Below are 16,566 nucleotides of genomic sequence, written 5' to 3' on the forward strand. Positions count from 1 at the left end.
AACTCTCACAGTATTATTTAAATAACTTTATCAGCTGCATTACATTACTCTGGCTACCATAATGAAATCATCTTACGCGACACACATCCACATCACATTCATTCCAGGCTACAGATGAGCTTCTTAACCCAACCCAAAACGCCATGTTCAGTATATTAACACTTTGATTGCTGGAAGATCTCAACAGGCCTATTTGGATGTTGCTGCCATTTAACATTGCACAAAGGCCTTGTTCGGGGGCCCACAGTAAAATGTTCTCTTATAGCGAGAATCACACGCCTACATCAAAAGAAAGCTGAACTTGTCCACTTCAATTAAAAAAATACATTTTGATTTTACCATGTTCCATTCTGGAGATATTGACCTTTTTGCAACACCTGCATTTGCCTGGAAGTGGTTATCTTGAACAGCGAGCAGAGTTATGGATGGTTTAAAGTCAGAGACATTGACAGGCAGATATAAAATTGAACCCAATAAATATCCTATACATCCTATACACCGAATGAAAGCCCTGAATGTGTACTTTTACGAGGAAAAGAGTAAACATTGATCCCATGTACAGTTAGACAGTAATTGGTTATTGAATGCAGCTTGTGCCCACCAGATAACTTCAGAGAAGACATGGACGTGAACTCCTCAATATTCACAAAATAAGGCCTATAGCGACGTATAAATACTATATACCGTATGAAACAGAAGACTCTCTGCTTTCATAAGAAAAAAACTTCTACTGTAGTAATAATAAAAATCACACCCATGTGAAGTGAGTGGTGCAACTCTGAGTTGCACCACTCACTTCACATGGGTGTGATTTTTATTATTACTACAGTAGAAGTTTTTTTCTTATGAAAGCAGAGAGTCTTCTGTTTCATACGGTATATAGTATTTATATGTCGCTATAGGCCTTATTTTGTGAATATTGAGTTCGGGTCCATGTCTTCTCTGCAGTTATATCTGGTGGGCGCAATGTGCATCCATCCAGTATCCAATTTATGACAAACTGTACATGGGATCAATGTTTACTATTTTCCTCGTAAAAGTACACATTCAGGGCTTTCATTCGATGTATAGGATGTATAGCATATTTATTGTGTTTATTGTTATATCTGCCTGTCAATGTCTGACTATAAACCTTCATAACTATGCTTTCTTTTTGATGATGATTGCCGCCTCGCCTAATCTATCTCACTGCTTTCATTGTTTTGATCGCAGTAACATTGGGGGGGGGGGGGGGGTCATGGGCACATTGGGCAGCAAAAGTCTTGATCCGTACGGCTATAAAAAGTCCCATTCCACCGTTCGGTTCAGAACTATAGTATAACGGTGACTCGGTGAGACGCGTTGTCATCAGCTGATTTTGTTTTTCAAGCTAGTGTAGGGGAACATGCCTGGGCATGCTAGCCTGGCACGGCCAGACTCATAGCGAGGGTTCACTGATGTTTCCTCCGGGGAAGAATCTTCAGTGAATCCCCGCTATGAGGCTGGCCAAGCCAGGCTATGGGCATGCAGCTTGGGGGCGATGGAGGGAAAAAAAAGCGTCACCCGGCTGTGATGTCGACGAGAAGGAAAAAATGACTTCCACAGATGACAACACCACGGTTTAGGTCGCGGAAAAGTTCGTTATACATTACACCCGGGTCGATTACGTCCCCGACGCGTTCATTGCGGTCTTATCACTACAATTATAATGAATAAAAAAGCGTTACAATCACACGTCTGAGCGATCTCCGATTATGACGGCTCTGCATGGCGATACGTGATCCACCAACGGAACACTGTCTTGTCGTGGCGGCCATGTACCCCCTCGCAAGATCCTCCTCCTGGAGAAACAGGAGGGGAGGGGGGAATCAAATGTCCGAGCCGAGGTGGAAAGCCTGGTGAGGCGAGGTTAGGTGAAATGTGATTCTTTTCACACATCGGCATGGGCGCTTACACTGGCTTCTACACGTAAAGCGGCCCGCCCTCCTGTTTTCAGGAGGGGAGGGGGGTTTTTGTTTTTTGTTTTTTTTTCTGATCACGTGAGCGGGACAAAGCAGCAATGATAGGGCGATGGTTCTTCATTGTCCGGGTGGGTAAAAAGATGAATGAAAGTATGCTATAAAAAAGTGATTGAAACGTATTGATACGTGATCCGCACCCGACGTTTGATTAATTGATAACGTATTGATACGCGATCCGCGTTGGGAGTGTTAAGATAAGCATTTCTAATGACAACTCATGTGCATTCCACACACACATTTGCTTCACAGATACTCTTCTCTGTTTATACATTCATTTAACATGTTCACTATCACATTTCTACACTTTATCTCATCGTTTCTCACCTGTAAACACACAGACAAAGGCACACAACAAGCAACACTGCTCACGTTGTTGCTAACTCTGGTCCTAACTGATCAGGACCCTGCTGTCCAAGTAGTGCCTTGAACAGAGAGTGTTTAGCTGCCCAAACGATTGCCTGTCTAAAAATGAGCATCACTCATTAATTGTAGTGCAAACCAGGAATAATACTGTTTCACAGCTTCAGTAAATGTATAATCATGCACAATGTCTCAACCACAGTACACAGTATAATGTAACCAACTAATTAAATGAAATGAAACACAATCATGTATTGGAACAATCAAATGAAATAATGAAATAATATGATGGGGGTATTCCCGTTGGCTGTATTAATCATGTACTTCAGAATCCCAATATAATCATGTATCTCACACATGGACAAGTCGAGTGGTTTTTGACTTGTTTTGAAACTACCGGTAAGACGTTAATTGCTGACTAGTTTGAAGTAACCTGTGATCAATAACCTTTATGATGTAATTGTGAGACCAATACACCCATCTTGCTACTTAGTGTTTTATCAGTTCTCAAGATGATAATGTGTAGCAGACCTATTGCAGGCAGGTGATGCTGATCCATGGTCACCTGAGACCTTAAATACAGATACCAGATTGATAACAGTTGTTTAATTTGAAAAAACTATTCAAACTATTCAAAGTCCAAACGACTTCGATGACCTATCGACGGCACAAACAGAGAAAATACTACTAAAATCTAGACAGGCTTATTATGAACATGGGGAGAAAGCGGGTAAATTGCTGGCCTATCAATTAAAACAGGAAAACGCAAGAAAAGCAATTGTAGAGATTAGGACGGGCTCTGGGGGAACAACTTTCGACCCTATATTAATAAATAATATAGGGTCGGGGAAATGATGCATGTGACAGGAAGAAATGATGGATTGTAGTTAATTTTGTTCATGTATTTTTCCCTGTCCCAAAAGAGGATGTGGAGCTGAAACCATGGAAACCAACCGTACCATAGATGTTTCAGACTACGCCCCCAGCCACTGGATCCCTCAACTGTTCTGAGCTTCTTTCTTTTGTTTGCATTCTTGTTGCATTGTGGGAGGGAGAGAGGTGTAGCTGGGGAGATATTTCATTTCTATTTGTGAAAAGAAGTGGTCTAACATGTTTTGCAATTGACTTTAAGATTGCTATGTAAGAAGGTTGAGGCATTAAACAATATTTTGTCTCACCATAGTGTATTTATATAAATAAAAACATTTTATGCCACCCTATATTCTTCTGAGGCTCCGGCGGACAATTCCCTAATGCAAACATTTTTAGATAAACTGACCATACCAATCATCAGCCAAGAGCAACAAGAATACATGGATAACCCAATAACGGAGATGGAAATAAATTAAGCAATAAAATCTATGCAAAAAGGCAAAGCCCCAGGCTCAGATGGATTCCCCATTGAATTTTACGCAACCTTCGCCCACAAAATTACCCCCCCCCCCCCCCCCCCCCCCCCTTAAATCAGTATTTCACGAGATTCTAACTAAAGGAATGCTACCGGAAACATTTACACAGGCTACAATCTCTTTACTATTGAAAAAGGACAAAGACCCATTACAGTGTACATCAGTTTGCTCTGTTGTTCATACAAGATCCTAACAAAAATCCTAGCTCATCGTCTAGAATCGGTCACTGCAACAATTATTCATCCGGATCAAACAGGATTTATTTCAGGAAGGCAATCTTTCTTCAATATGAGACGCCTCTTTAACATCTTGTACCTCTTCGCAACATTGGCAAAATTTGGTTTCGGTCAGACATTCTGTAAATGGATAAGAATTTGATACTCTGCCCCAGTTATTTTCCTCTATATAGAGGGACCAGGCAAGGTTGCTGTTTATCTCCATTTCTTTTTAATTTGGCCATAGAACCTCTTGCAATAGCGGTACGCAATAACGTAGACATTCAGGGTATTATTAGAAACGATACGACACACAAATAAGAAAAAATAAGAAGTCTAATCTTCCCCAGTAATACATTAGCCGAACAGGTAGTATATGACTCGTTCCCATTTAAAGTAGAAAAGGAGAGCTTTGTATACTTGGGTATAAACGTAACGCGTAAATTTACAATTTAGGCATTTAGCAGACGCTCTTAATCCAGAGTGATTTACATTAAAGGAGCATTCAGTGATTTGGGTGATTTGGAAAACCACCCAGTCCACCCCGGTAACAAAATGTGCACATGCACGCTCTACAGTGGGGGGAAGTGCAACAGGCCAACAGTGTGCACCAAGGCCCGCCCCCACTCGATCATGATTGGAGGAAGGCCCCTCATCCTGATTGGATGACGGTTTTGCCACCCGCCACCAAAACTGAAACTAGGGTTTTTTGACCCCAGGGGCTCACTGGGGACAGGGAGGAACTCCTTATATGGTCAGCACACTCTATAGTAGGGAGGATTATCCAAAAAAAAAAGAAAAAATAAGTGATATTTGAATTAAGTCAAATCACTGAATATACCTTTAAGCAATAACAAAAGCATGGCATACATCACATATATAAGAAGTAGTTATCATGAAACATGCGTAAACTAAGAACGTAACAGTGGAGTATCTATGTAAACTATACATACTATACTATATAATATATTATTATATAAAATGTTATTATTATTTTATTATTATTATTATTTTATTATTATATCAAATTATAAAATCTCCGCACTCTCCAATCTTAATTTCTCTCCACTCATAAATCGCACCAAATTAGAGCTAACACGCTGGTCAAATCTTCCCATTTCACTTGCAGGTCGAGCTAACTATTAAAATTAATATACTACCAAGATTTATATATCTATTTCAAATGTTACCCATCTTCCTACCAAAATCATTCTTTAATCAATTGGACCAAATCATTTCTACTTTTATATGGAACAATACCAATCCACGCATGAAAAAGATATATTTAGAACGGTCTAAGTCAGAGGGAGGGTTAGGATTACCAAACTTCTTATACTACTATTGGGCAGCAAACTTAGTTAAATTTCCCTATTGGCTCAACACTTTCTCTAAGAGAGACGGCCCAATGTGGTCACATATGGAGATCCAGAATGCGGCTTCAATCTCCCCTATTTCGCTGTTGTCATCCCAACTCCCCCTTAACCCAGGTAAATATTCTAAAAACCCAATCCGAATATGGAACCAATTCAGGACCCACTTCAGCCTTAGAGAATCCAGTATCCTCCTTCCCTTAACACATAATCATCTTTTTCTACTAATAATATAAGGGAATAAGGGTCCCGCACACTGTGCTTTAAGAAGCATGTCATGTGTCAAACTAGGGGGTTTTCATGATTCTGATTTATTTTGGGTCAAAAATAATGCTTGGAATGCATTCAGAATCATGAATAACCCCTTGTGTCGACACGATGAGGAAATGTTATTAACAATCTTTCTTCCTTTCTTGCCTTGTTCTGTCTCCTCCTGTGCTTTTCAAGCGTTGGGTTGTTGTCTGTGTGACAGGTGGGACATTAGGACCTGGGAGCCGCCTGCCCAGAGCGGTAGCTTGACAGAGCCTCTATATTAAAACTCCCGTGAGATCAATGAAGCTCACGTTTGTTCTCGTTCCGTCGTGTGCATGTAGCGTCAGTGCCCAGCAGCACCCGTCGTGTCCGTGTCAATCAATTTACCAAGGTATGTTACAACAAAGGCTTACATATTGTGGTCTGTTGCATTTAGTGTGATTTAGAGGTGTAGATACTTATTGTTGCTGTGCTTCTAGAAACTGTTGGTGCTGTTGTGCGGCTAGGCTGTGCAGAGCAGACTCCACTTGGACCCAGTGTCCACACACATTAACAGAACACAGGTATGAGTCTCACACTTAAATGTGGATTATGGTGGCATGCCAAAGGTAGCCCTTTGGCATGCAACCACCCTATGTCATGCTTTTTAATTCACATATGTATTGTGATGGGGGAATTAATATTGTTTCTGTATTTCATGGTAGAACAATGTCAGACCGGATCCAGACCTGGCTAGCCTGAATCCTGCCTACTGGGTATAAGTGCCTTGGGCCTAGGAGGTAGGAAGTTAGGCTTGCCAGTATATGGTTATATTATAATTGGTTCTTATGATGGGTGCTCAGTGTCTAATTGCTCTGTTGTGTATATTGCAGGCTGAACTGGTGACACAGAGTGGTCAGCAGACAGCCATTGCTCTTTTCCTCAGTTTTATTTTGTTTTTAATTGTTTCCATGCTCTACAGTGCCTCCAGTATTTTATAACATTAGTGAAAGAAACCCCCTTTACTGTATCTTTTACTGAATGACCGTTGTTACCCCCCATTCCCCACTTCTAGTGTGATTTTACCTTTACTAACAGTCAGCAAGTGTTTTGTGTGCGCAACATAAGTCGCAGTGCCATGATAGTTGCAGTGATTTATATCTTATTCTCATAACAGTTGCAGTGATTTATATCTTATTCTCGTAACAGTTTGCAGTGATATATTATGAGAAGTGCTATATTGTCCCTCCGGTCAAGTAATTGAAATACAACACTTATGAAGGTTTTGCTATCTGTATTATGTGAAATTGTGAATAAAAGTTGATCTAGTGATTGTACACAGAAAAGCCTCTGTCGTCTATAAAGTACCTTGCATGGGGATTTTGGAACAAGAGTAAATACTGAATACGGGTCTCTCACCCATTGAGAGTGGCGTAGTCCTAGTCTATGAACTTTGGTTCTTATTCCAAAAGTATCATCAGTGTCCATCTGGTCACATCTGCATGTTAGAAATGTTTATCATTTAAACCACAATGGAATACTGATGAATTCCTGGAAGTGTATTGGGGAAATTATGCATGTGACAGGAAAAAATGATGGATTGTAGTTCATTTTGTTCATGTATTTTTCCCTGTCCCAAAGGAGGATGTGGAGCTGAAACCATGGAAACCAACCATACCATAGATGTTTCAGACCACGCCCCCAGCCACTGGATCCCTCAACTGTTCTGAGCTTCTTTCTTTTGTTTGCATTCTTGTTGCATTGTGGGAGGGAGAGAGGTGTAGCTGGGGAGATATTTAATTTCTATTTGTGAAAAGAGGTGGTCTAACATGTTTTGCAATTGACTTTAAGATTGTTATGTAAGAAAGTTGAGGCATTAAACAATATTTTGTCTCACCATAGTGTCTTTAATGGCTTACTCCAAATATGGACTATAACGTTTAGGGTCAGAATCTAATTGTAACCATTATTCTTTTTGTTAACATCAAACATCACCGTTGGTCGCAATCAGAGTAGTGGGGTGGGTTTGGTTATCTAAGCTGCTTTATGTGGTCCATCTGAAACTACCAAGTGAAACGCCTGCGCTGATGTACCTAGAAGGAAGCATGGTGGTGAATAGAGAAGACGCTGAAGAGGAAGAGAAAAGGTGAAAGCATTGGCATCCTTATGTGGCCAAGAAGAAAAGTTTTGCCTTGTAAAGGTACTAAATTCTGTGAGATCCTCCACAGAAGCTCAGATTGCACCATCAACCCCTCTAGACATTATTTTGATTGATTTATTGATTGAGTCAGTCAGTGATTCATTGAATACTACTTTATTAGTCGGAACAACACAAGGTACAGTCAGACATTTATAGTCCAGTAATAATGTCACTTGACCTCTAACTAATTGCAAAAAACCCAAACTCAACTGATGTGTCCTGAATGAGAGGAAAAAAGTTGCCTGTAATTGCATGGGGGGAAATTAGTTTTAATTCAAAATGGCCGCCAACGACACTATTATTACATAGTGCTATTACATATCTTGAAAGCCGAACACTGTATGAAGTCGACATTTGACAAGTGTGTTGCTGAGGACCCATGGAAATGAACTCGAATTTGAACTTGTTTGGATGAGCGGTTCTTCAGAAAACTGCAATTACAGTAAGTGGCCCATTCAAAACAACCATATATGTCCAACGGACACCAGTTTCATTCAGATTGAATGTAACAACAAAGGGTTACTGTCTGAGGCAAAGATCAGGTATGTGACAAAAAATAAATATATCCTACTACTGTTCATTTTTGTCATGATATTGATCCACTTTAGGATTGGTTAAATTATGCACACACACACACATTATGACACTACAAAATGTAATTTTCATCCTCGTCGTCACTGTGCATCTGAATTGAGTTAGTTCAGCTGGAGTCTGCTGCAGTCAGCCTGGCAGTTGCACTTGATGACCCGTAGAAGCTTTTCTGGAGCAGGTGGTAGGGTTGTCTGAATTGGCACAAACCCTTCATCACATTTCTGCCATCCCCACTCTGTAGGATTTGGTCCGTCTGTAGATCCCTTCCATTCTTGTACTTGCAAGTACACACGTAGGTTGTGATACTTTGCTGCAACTGATGTTGGAGGTAAGACCTGTGGCTGAATGTAAGTAGACTGTGGCTGAATGTAAGTAGAGCTAGATGCCACCTTCTCACAGAACCGATGATATCGGAGGGTGTCCAGGGTGTCCGTTGACTTTCCACTGTAGAGAATCACCATTGCTTTCTCTCCTGCTTCTGCCACATTATCTGTAGAAGCTGAATGTCCATAGAACACCTCGGCTTGCTCTCGGAATATGGCACTGTCTTTGAATTTTTTGAGGGAAGCTCCCTTTCCAATCCCATGGAGGCGAGATGTAGTGTCTCATCCAAGAACTGCATGTAAGAACAAGATGTGTTTACATATGTCTGGGCCAAGCAGTTGTTTTGTAACCTTGATGTTCCAATTGCGAGTCTTTATGCTTTTCTTCGACTCCGAACAAAAGAACAGGTCATGGGAGTCTATAGGCTAGCATGGTAGCAGAGAAGAACTAAGAGGTCTGTGTCATCCCCTATTAGTACAGTGTTGTTGGTGGTAGCACACTGCACAGCTTTCTGGACAATCAGCAGGTCAGCATCTCCTGAGGCATGGTGTGTCTCACAGTTAGCTTTCTGCAGTTCTTCACTTAGCATTGAAATAAATCGCTGCTTGTTCTGCCTGTTAGCCAAGAACTGTTCCTTCTGCATTGTGACAATCATGTCAGCTGTAAATGTCACAGTGGTGCCAAGCTTCCCCTTTGACCGTCTTTGTGTCATGTCCTTTGTGTTACTACTTTCATATCCATCAAACACCACTACAGCCTTGCCATATTTCTTCCGTACATAGTCTGTATACTGGTGGCATATCTCTTTATAAGTAGATCCATGAGACCATGGGATGCGTTGCAGAAGTGCTCCCCCATCCAAGACATACTGACTGCCATCCTGTACATTTTCTGTTGGAACATGAGGCCCAATACAACCCCAGATTGCATCGGCAAGTGCTGGCTTCTTTGCTTCCCGAAGCAGTAGAGCAGAATCAAATAGGGCTGGGGGATAGCTACATAGCTCATATTTGAGGGCTAATTCAAGTTCATCACATTTCTGTGCCACTAGGACCAGTCGCTGAAAGAGAAGTTGTGGATCAACTTGAATTGCATCTCCATCGATTTTTACAGAACACTTAATACCAAGGGTCACAGCTTGATCCTTCCTCTTGAAGGTGTACTCTACAGGTCTTTGTCCATCCATAGGCCCTCATTTATCAACCGTGCGTACGCCAAAATATGGGTGTACGCCGAAATTACCGCAATTTTCGGCATTTACCATTTGCGCCAACGTTTGATTTTGATCTTGTGCCAAGACAAAACTCACGTCTGGTCGGGAGCTGTCGTACGCTTTGTCCTCACCTGTTTTTCTGTCGTAGAACAGCGGAGCAGCATTGTTTGACCAGCTGAGAGGCTGTCACAGGCATCGAAACATATGTATTCACTCCTACAATGTTTATATAAAACTGTATGTATATGGGCTAAATGTAAAAAAGAAAAAAAAAGTAAAGGAATACATCAACGATGTGTCTTTGTGTCATATGAAATTAGTAGGAGATTTCCAACTTTACAAGCAAGCAATTAAAATCGCGCATTTAAAAACAATGTTGCAAGTTAGATGCGTAAGCCATTTAAACAGTGTTTTGCATGATGAGCGCATACTATGCGAGGATTTGGGCTGTCTGTGCTGAAATATTTCCATGACGGGACGTTGGATAGTATAGTGCAGCGCTGCAGCTGCGGAGAGTCCCAACTTGGGTAGCCTACTGTAGCCGAATCTACAGCAGGCCGATGTCTTTCTGGAGTTACAGTATGTGCAATCTCCTCCTCGTTTAATAAACCCGACGCGTCGCTCGAATGCCAAATGTGCCGTGCCAGCGCAAGTGGGAACGCATCGGAGATAGTATAGCCTAAGCCAGCCTGCAGCCCACCATACCACCACCAATGTCCAGTGCCACATGAGGCTACGGGTTTGGCTGCAATATTCATATAATTGACAGTTGACAGCGAGGCAATTTAAATAGACTGTCGGACGTGCATGGTCAATTGGTCACGGTGTCACGGACGGACCACAGTGATAGAGAGAGACAGACAGGACAGGAGATGCACCTTGCAAAACTGCAGCGTGTGTGCGTGCCTATTTGTTATATAATTCATGGTTCACAGGTTCAGGTTTTCGTTCACTAATATATCTTGTTGTATATTAAATGAATAAAGACTTTAATAATTTAATATACAACTAACAACACAGCGACAGTTGCTTGCAAATTGCGATATGTGTGTGCATGCGTGCGTGCGGGGGGTGAGGCGGCAGCAAGGGAAGCGAAGCGAGAGGAGAAACAGACAGGGTAGTCCTACAGCTTTATTTAATTCATGCAGGTTTATTTATTTAAGATACAACAAGTTGCGTGCGTCTGTGTGTGTGTATGGGAGGGGGCAGCAAGGCAACTTAGGTGACATTCACACCAGAAAGCTTTGCTGCGATTCAAACGAATCCTGCGCATTGTCAGAAAGTGCACTTCGTTTGACAGGTGAAACTTTTTTTCCCCTGTAACCATGGTTTCCAGGTCGTATTGCAGTTGTTCATGTCGCAAAAACGAGGGCGAGGCTAGATTTTATAGGGCGTGCCAGATAGATTTCAGCCGTCACATTTATTAACGTCGGAACGAAATTAAGGAAGAAACAGCTGTCTGCGATCACTTTGTAAATGCCGACCCGACGTGGGTGTACTACGAATCCTACACTCGAATTTGGGGCAGATTTTACACTCGATTGATAAATGAGGGCCATAGACTTGAGTATTGCAGTGCCAACTGACTGTGCTGTGTCAACGTTGAAAGAGCATGTTCCCCAGTGGAAATGTTCCGCAAACTAGGGTCATTGCTGAATGGACTTCGCTCCTGTAGGTAACTGAGAACTGTCAGTGTGTCATGCCATGCTTTTGTTATTGCTTAATGTAAGTCGCTCTGGATTAAGAGCGTCTGCTAAATGCCTAAATTGTAAATTGTAATTGTAAATTGTGTCCTTCCAGTCACGGGCTTGCCTCGCGTTGGTCATATCCTTGTTCTGCTCTCCAGTGTTGTAGTTGACCCCTGTTATTCCCTCCATTTACCTCTGCACAGGCAGGCATTGATAGCAGCCACAACAGACGTTGTTGCTCGGTCATCCCTCGTCCCCGTGTGAGCCCACCACTCGTTTTTAAACTTCTCATCAGAACCTGCTCAATGATCAGGTCAGGTGTGAGACCTGCCCACAGACGATCACTTCGGCGAATCACGTGGAACTTCTGGGTGTTCGGCCTTGAGATTGTGCATCTGCTGCAGATACACCCTGGCAGATTTGGTGTACAGATTGTGTCCTGATGCTGCCAGATATGGGTAGCATGTCCTGGATAGCCTGAAGATGTAAGGCCCAGTTCCCTGTGCATTCTGCAGTTACATATTTCCGTAAGATGTCCAACATATCCATGTACGGAATCCAGAGAGCTGAAGTTCTAGAGGACTCCTTGATCGACTCTATGTGCTCCTGGAGGCGGTCTTTGATTCTGACTAGAGACAGACAGACTTCTTCAGCATTTATAGTCCCATTCATCAGCTTCTCATAGATCTTAAAAGCTTCATCCAGGTCGGGATCTCTGCTCACATCTGTTTTCTGATGATCTTCAGCTGACGCTGCCTCTCCATCCTGGTCTGTGTTTCCAAATTGTTGTGGTAGCTGGACATTAAGCATGTTTGCTAGCAACAGTGCATTCAGGGCTGCATCAACAATTGAGTGTGCCCGAACTGCTCGTGCAACAGCTTTGCCAGACATCATGTGGATTACTGCATTTGGGGCATAGATCAACTCCAGTAGCTCTTGTAACCCAGATGAAGCTATCAGGTGTCCAATGCAACCAAGAAAGCTCATCTCTGCATGGAAGCCACCCAAGCGTAAGACTATTCGTCTCAGATCACTTTCCATAGGCTCGGAGTCGATAATCATGAGTGACTTCCACCAGAGTGGCTGATCAAACGTGATTATTGGAGTGACATTGTGGCGTTTTGCATGCTCACTAACAAAAGTCAGGGTTGAGTATATGCATGTGCTATCATTTGGATTCAGATCGATCATTGGTAGAAACGGTAGCCTTGCCAGGGTGGTCACCTTTATGCACAAACTGCATCATTCCTGACCATGCAGGCCTGGGAGACCCAAAGAGGATGGATGTTTTCCACAGAACATCAAGATTTTCATAGCTGTTCTGGACATGAAGGTTGACAAGATTCTGGTAGGTCAGTTCCGTCAAACTGTGCCTTTCATCTTTATGGTACCGTACTTGTACCCTCCCAACCATTGCCACATCCAAGGCAGTAGCTTTGGCCCTGAGGATTTTCTGGCTTGTTTTAATTTCAGGGGTTATGGTCGCAATCATCCCCATACCATGGAATGTACCATCCAGCGTGCGGATGTTATGGTCAACATTGTCAGCCACATATTGGACAAACTTTGTTGATAGATCAGCAATGTTGGTTCCATGGGATTTGGCCGCATTTCGTTCAAACTGGTGCACCTCCTGGTATGAACAACAAAACCCAAGGTGATGAAGAGTGTCAATGAGGAAGCGTGATGCAAAGTGATGATATAGTTGCACGCCCAACCCAAACTGAAGTGGTGCTAACATGACTCTTGGTCTAGTTGCATGCATCATTGCTTGTCCGATTGATGCTACTTTGGCTTGAGTTTTGGTCCCAGTAAATAATTCTTCCAGGAGCATCCGAAGAGTATCTGGAAGAAATTTTATCCCAGCCTCTTTTGATTCTATGTCATCAATAGCTGGATAAGATCCATTGGATAATTCAATGTCTTTGATATCTTGTTTAATGAGCTTTGCAGCTGCCCGCACAAGCTTGATCTTCTCTTCACTTGTGTTTGTTTTCTTTTGCTGTGTCTTATAGTAGTCTTGTAGCACCATCCTGGCTGTTGTCCTGAGGGTAACCACATTAGGTTTTCCATTGATGTCTGTGAAAATTACGTTTTCACCAAAGTGCTCTTGCAGCCTGTTTTTCATGTGGTAGTTACTATATGCTTCATGTTCACTGTGTGCAAGCTTATGCTGCATGAGGTCAATTAGATCATTTATGGTGATCTGCTCATCATCATTTTCTTCAATATACTTAACCTCATAGAATGCTGCTATCCTCTCATCAACTTGAGGCCGGCCAGCCTTCACCCTCTTGGACTCTTGTGTGTTTATGTCATGCGCTAATGGTATCTGTTTATTAGTGCGAAAATTCACATTGCAAGTCTGGTGGTAGACTGCATCTGCTGCGTGTAGGTCATGCACATGCAGAATCCGTGCCTTCACAGTCTCTGACCAATCGTCACCTCGTTCGTGACAGATTTTCAAAAGTGTATCCTTGGTTTCAATTGTCTTGACTTCGAGAACACCATATTTATTTTTCTTGTTTACAAGCTGAACTGGTGTACCACAAAAGAGGCAATGAGTTTTGTAAGAGAACCCCCCTGTACTCGATCTTAGTGTATGACTTTCACTGCTTGTACTTGATTCTGACTCTTGTTGCCTCCTTAGGGTTAGGTCCTTGGCTATCTCTTTTGGGTGAATGTATTTTAAGCGACATCCTTTGTGTACCTTCTCACCAGGTACAGTATGGATATTGTCTCCCCTTGTTTTACTGGCCTGGTTTATAGAAGAACTTCCCTTCTCTCCAAGTGTTGATATTGACGGTAGGGCATTCACTTCTAGTCATTTTTACTAGTTGACTAGTTGCCTAGTTTACTAGTCGACTAGTCGACTAGTTGTTTAACTACCTATTATGTAAAAAAAAAAAAAAAAGATACATGTGGGGTGTGTGTGGGGATGACTCAGAATGCAGACAAAATGCAGTGAAACAGGTTTATTGAAAAAAGGGGAAAAAAAGAAAACGTCAAAACAGGCAAGGAGCAGGCAAAATCTAAACGGTGGAAGGCAAGGGGTCAAAATTCAAAGAGCAGTCAGCAAAGGCAGAGGTACCGGCAAGGTTTGGGCAAAATCGTGGTCGACTACAAAGCAGAGATCAGTAAGGGCAAAAACTAGAACTAGGCTTGGAAAATGCTTGAGAGCTTGGGAAACACAAGGCAATCTGGCAAGGACTGGAGAGAGACTGCAGGCTTAAGTACTGTGGGCTTGATTGCTGGTGAGTGAATACAGGTGGTCCAGACACACCCACACCTACTCCTATAGGTCAGACTGACAAAATCAGTATCTAGGGTACTGGGAAGTTCAGCTATAAATAAAAATGGACAGCTGGCTTAACCAGCTAGTTGGCATTAATAAATACCATTATTGAGGTTGGTTCATCAAACACTGCTACATGACACTTAATTGAGTTGTTTGATCAGTACTTAATCAGTTGTGTGATTGTGTGATCATAATACATTCTTGTCACTGACATTCTGTATCCTTGTTTTGCTAGGCTTTTATCAAATTGTAGATGGGTTTTCCCTGTTACTTCCGCCCATGTGTCAAATATGCTAATTATCTCATTAATTATGCACAATACAAAAATGTGCATTGCAGAAATGGATTCTACAGGAAAACATACACAAGGATTAACTGAGAAAAGTTTGGTAAACCCTTTTATCAAATTGTTATAGGGTTTAGCATAGTGAAATCTAGCAGAAAGGGCCAAAACTCTTTGGTCATACTTTACAGGCCATTTTCAAAACTTTCCCCTCAGACAATTCCAGGCAACTTTTTGTATGTTATTCAGGACATATGTAAGATACAAAATCAGCTGAGTTTGTTTTTTTTGCAATTAGTTGGAGGTTGACCCCTTTTTTTTCCATGCCTGTACTATTAGGCTAAAAGGATAACACAAAAAAGACCTGGGAGCTTGTTTCCATTGTGGTCCTATGTATTAAATTAATCCACACAAGCATAAAAATATATATCATCAGCAAATATAAAACGGTATTATGTATAAAGGAGAAAATGGAAAAGTGTCTGAAGCTTAGTTTTTAGATTCATAATCAAAGTGGCATTGAATAGTGTCTTGAGAGCAGAAGTGCTCATCACAAGTAGGGATGGGTACCTAGGATGTTATCTATTCTGATTCCGGTGTCAATACTGCTTGTCTATAACGGTTCCCCATTTCGGTTCCATAAGGGACAAAATAAATAAAATTGGTCCTGGTAAGATAACAAAAATAATATCTAAATTATACATGTGTTAAATGGAGAAAATAGTATTTACTATTACTAATGTTATGTAACTGGGATAAAGACAATGTTTAAACTTTGTCAAGACAGTCCTTGTATGTTTATTCCATGTCAAAACAATAGAAAATAGAAGTTAAAGCTTGTTGTATGCCTACTCTTTATGGGAGAAATACTGGACTCTTAATTGATTATGATGTTATCAATTCTGTTTCGATTCCTTCATTTGTATGGGTACCCAGAAATTTGGATTCGGTTCCTACTCGGAACCTAATTTCGATACCCAAACCTAATCACAAGCGACCATCCAATTTTTGGCATTTATTGGGTCTAAATGTATATTTATTTAAGACATATAAGTGCAACATTTAATAAGCTGATAACTTTGGGTTAGAGGCTCACCATGGACTCGTCCCGGGGGTCAGGGTTGGGGGTACTCATTCTCAATGTTGGTGATTGCTTTAAAATAAATCAGTTTTTTTAATTAAATGGGTTCTTTAACTATATTTTCTTGGGGAGACTATTGTTATGTAAGAAAGGGCATTACATAGGAATTTTGAAAAGATCTTTTTTCTGTGACTGTAATCTACAAAATGTTGCCCCTCCACCACCACCCCAGACCCTTATTTACTATGAAAACCTGCATTTGTGTGTGTCACGTCACACCTGGTGCCTCCATATATGGTCAAG

The sequence above is a fragment of the Electrona antarctica genome (genome assembly GCF_951216825.1).
Source record: "Electrona antarctica genome assembly, chromosome: 18".
Classification (NCBI taxonomy): domain Eukaryota; kingdom Metazoa; phylum Chordata; class Actinopteri; order Myctophiformes; family Myctophidae; genus Electrona; species Electrona antarctica.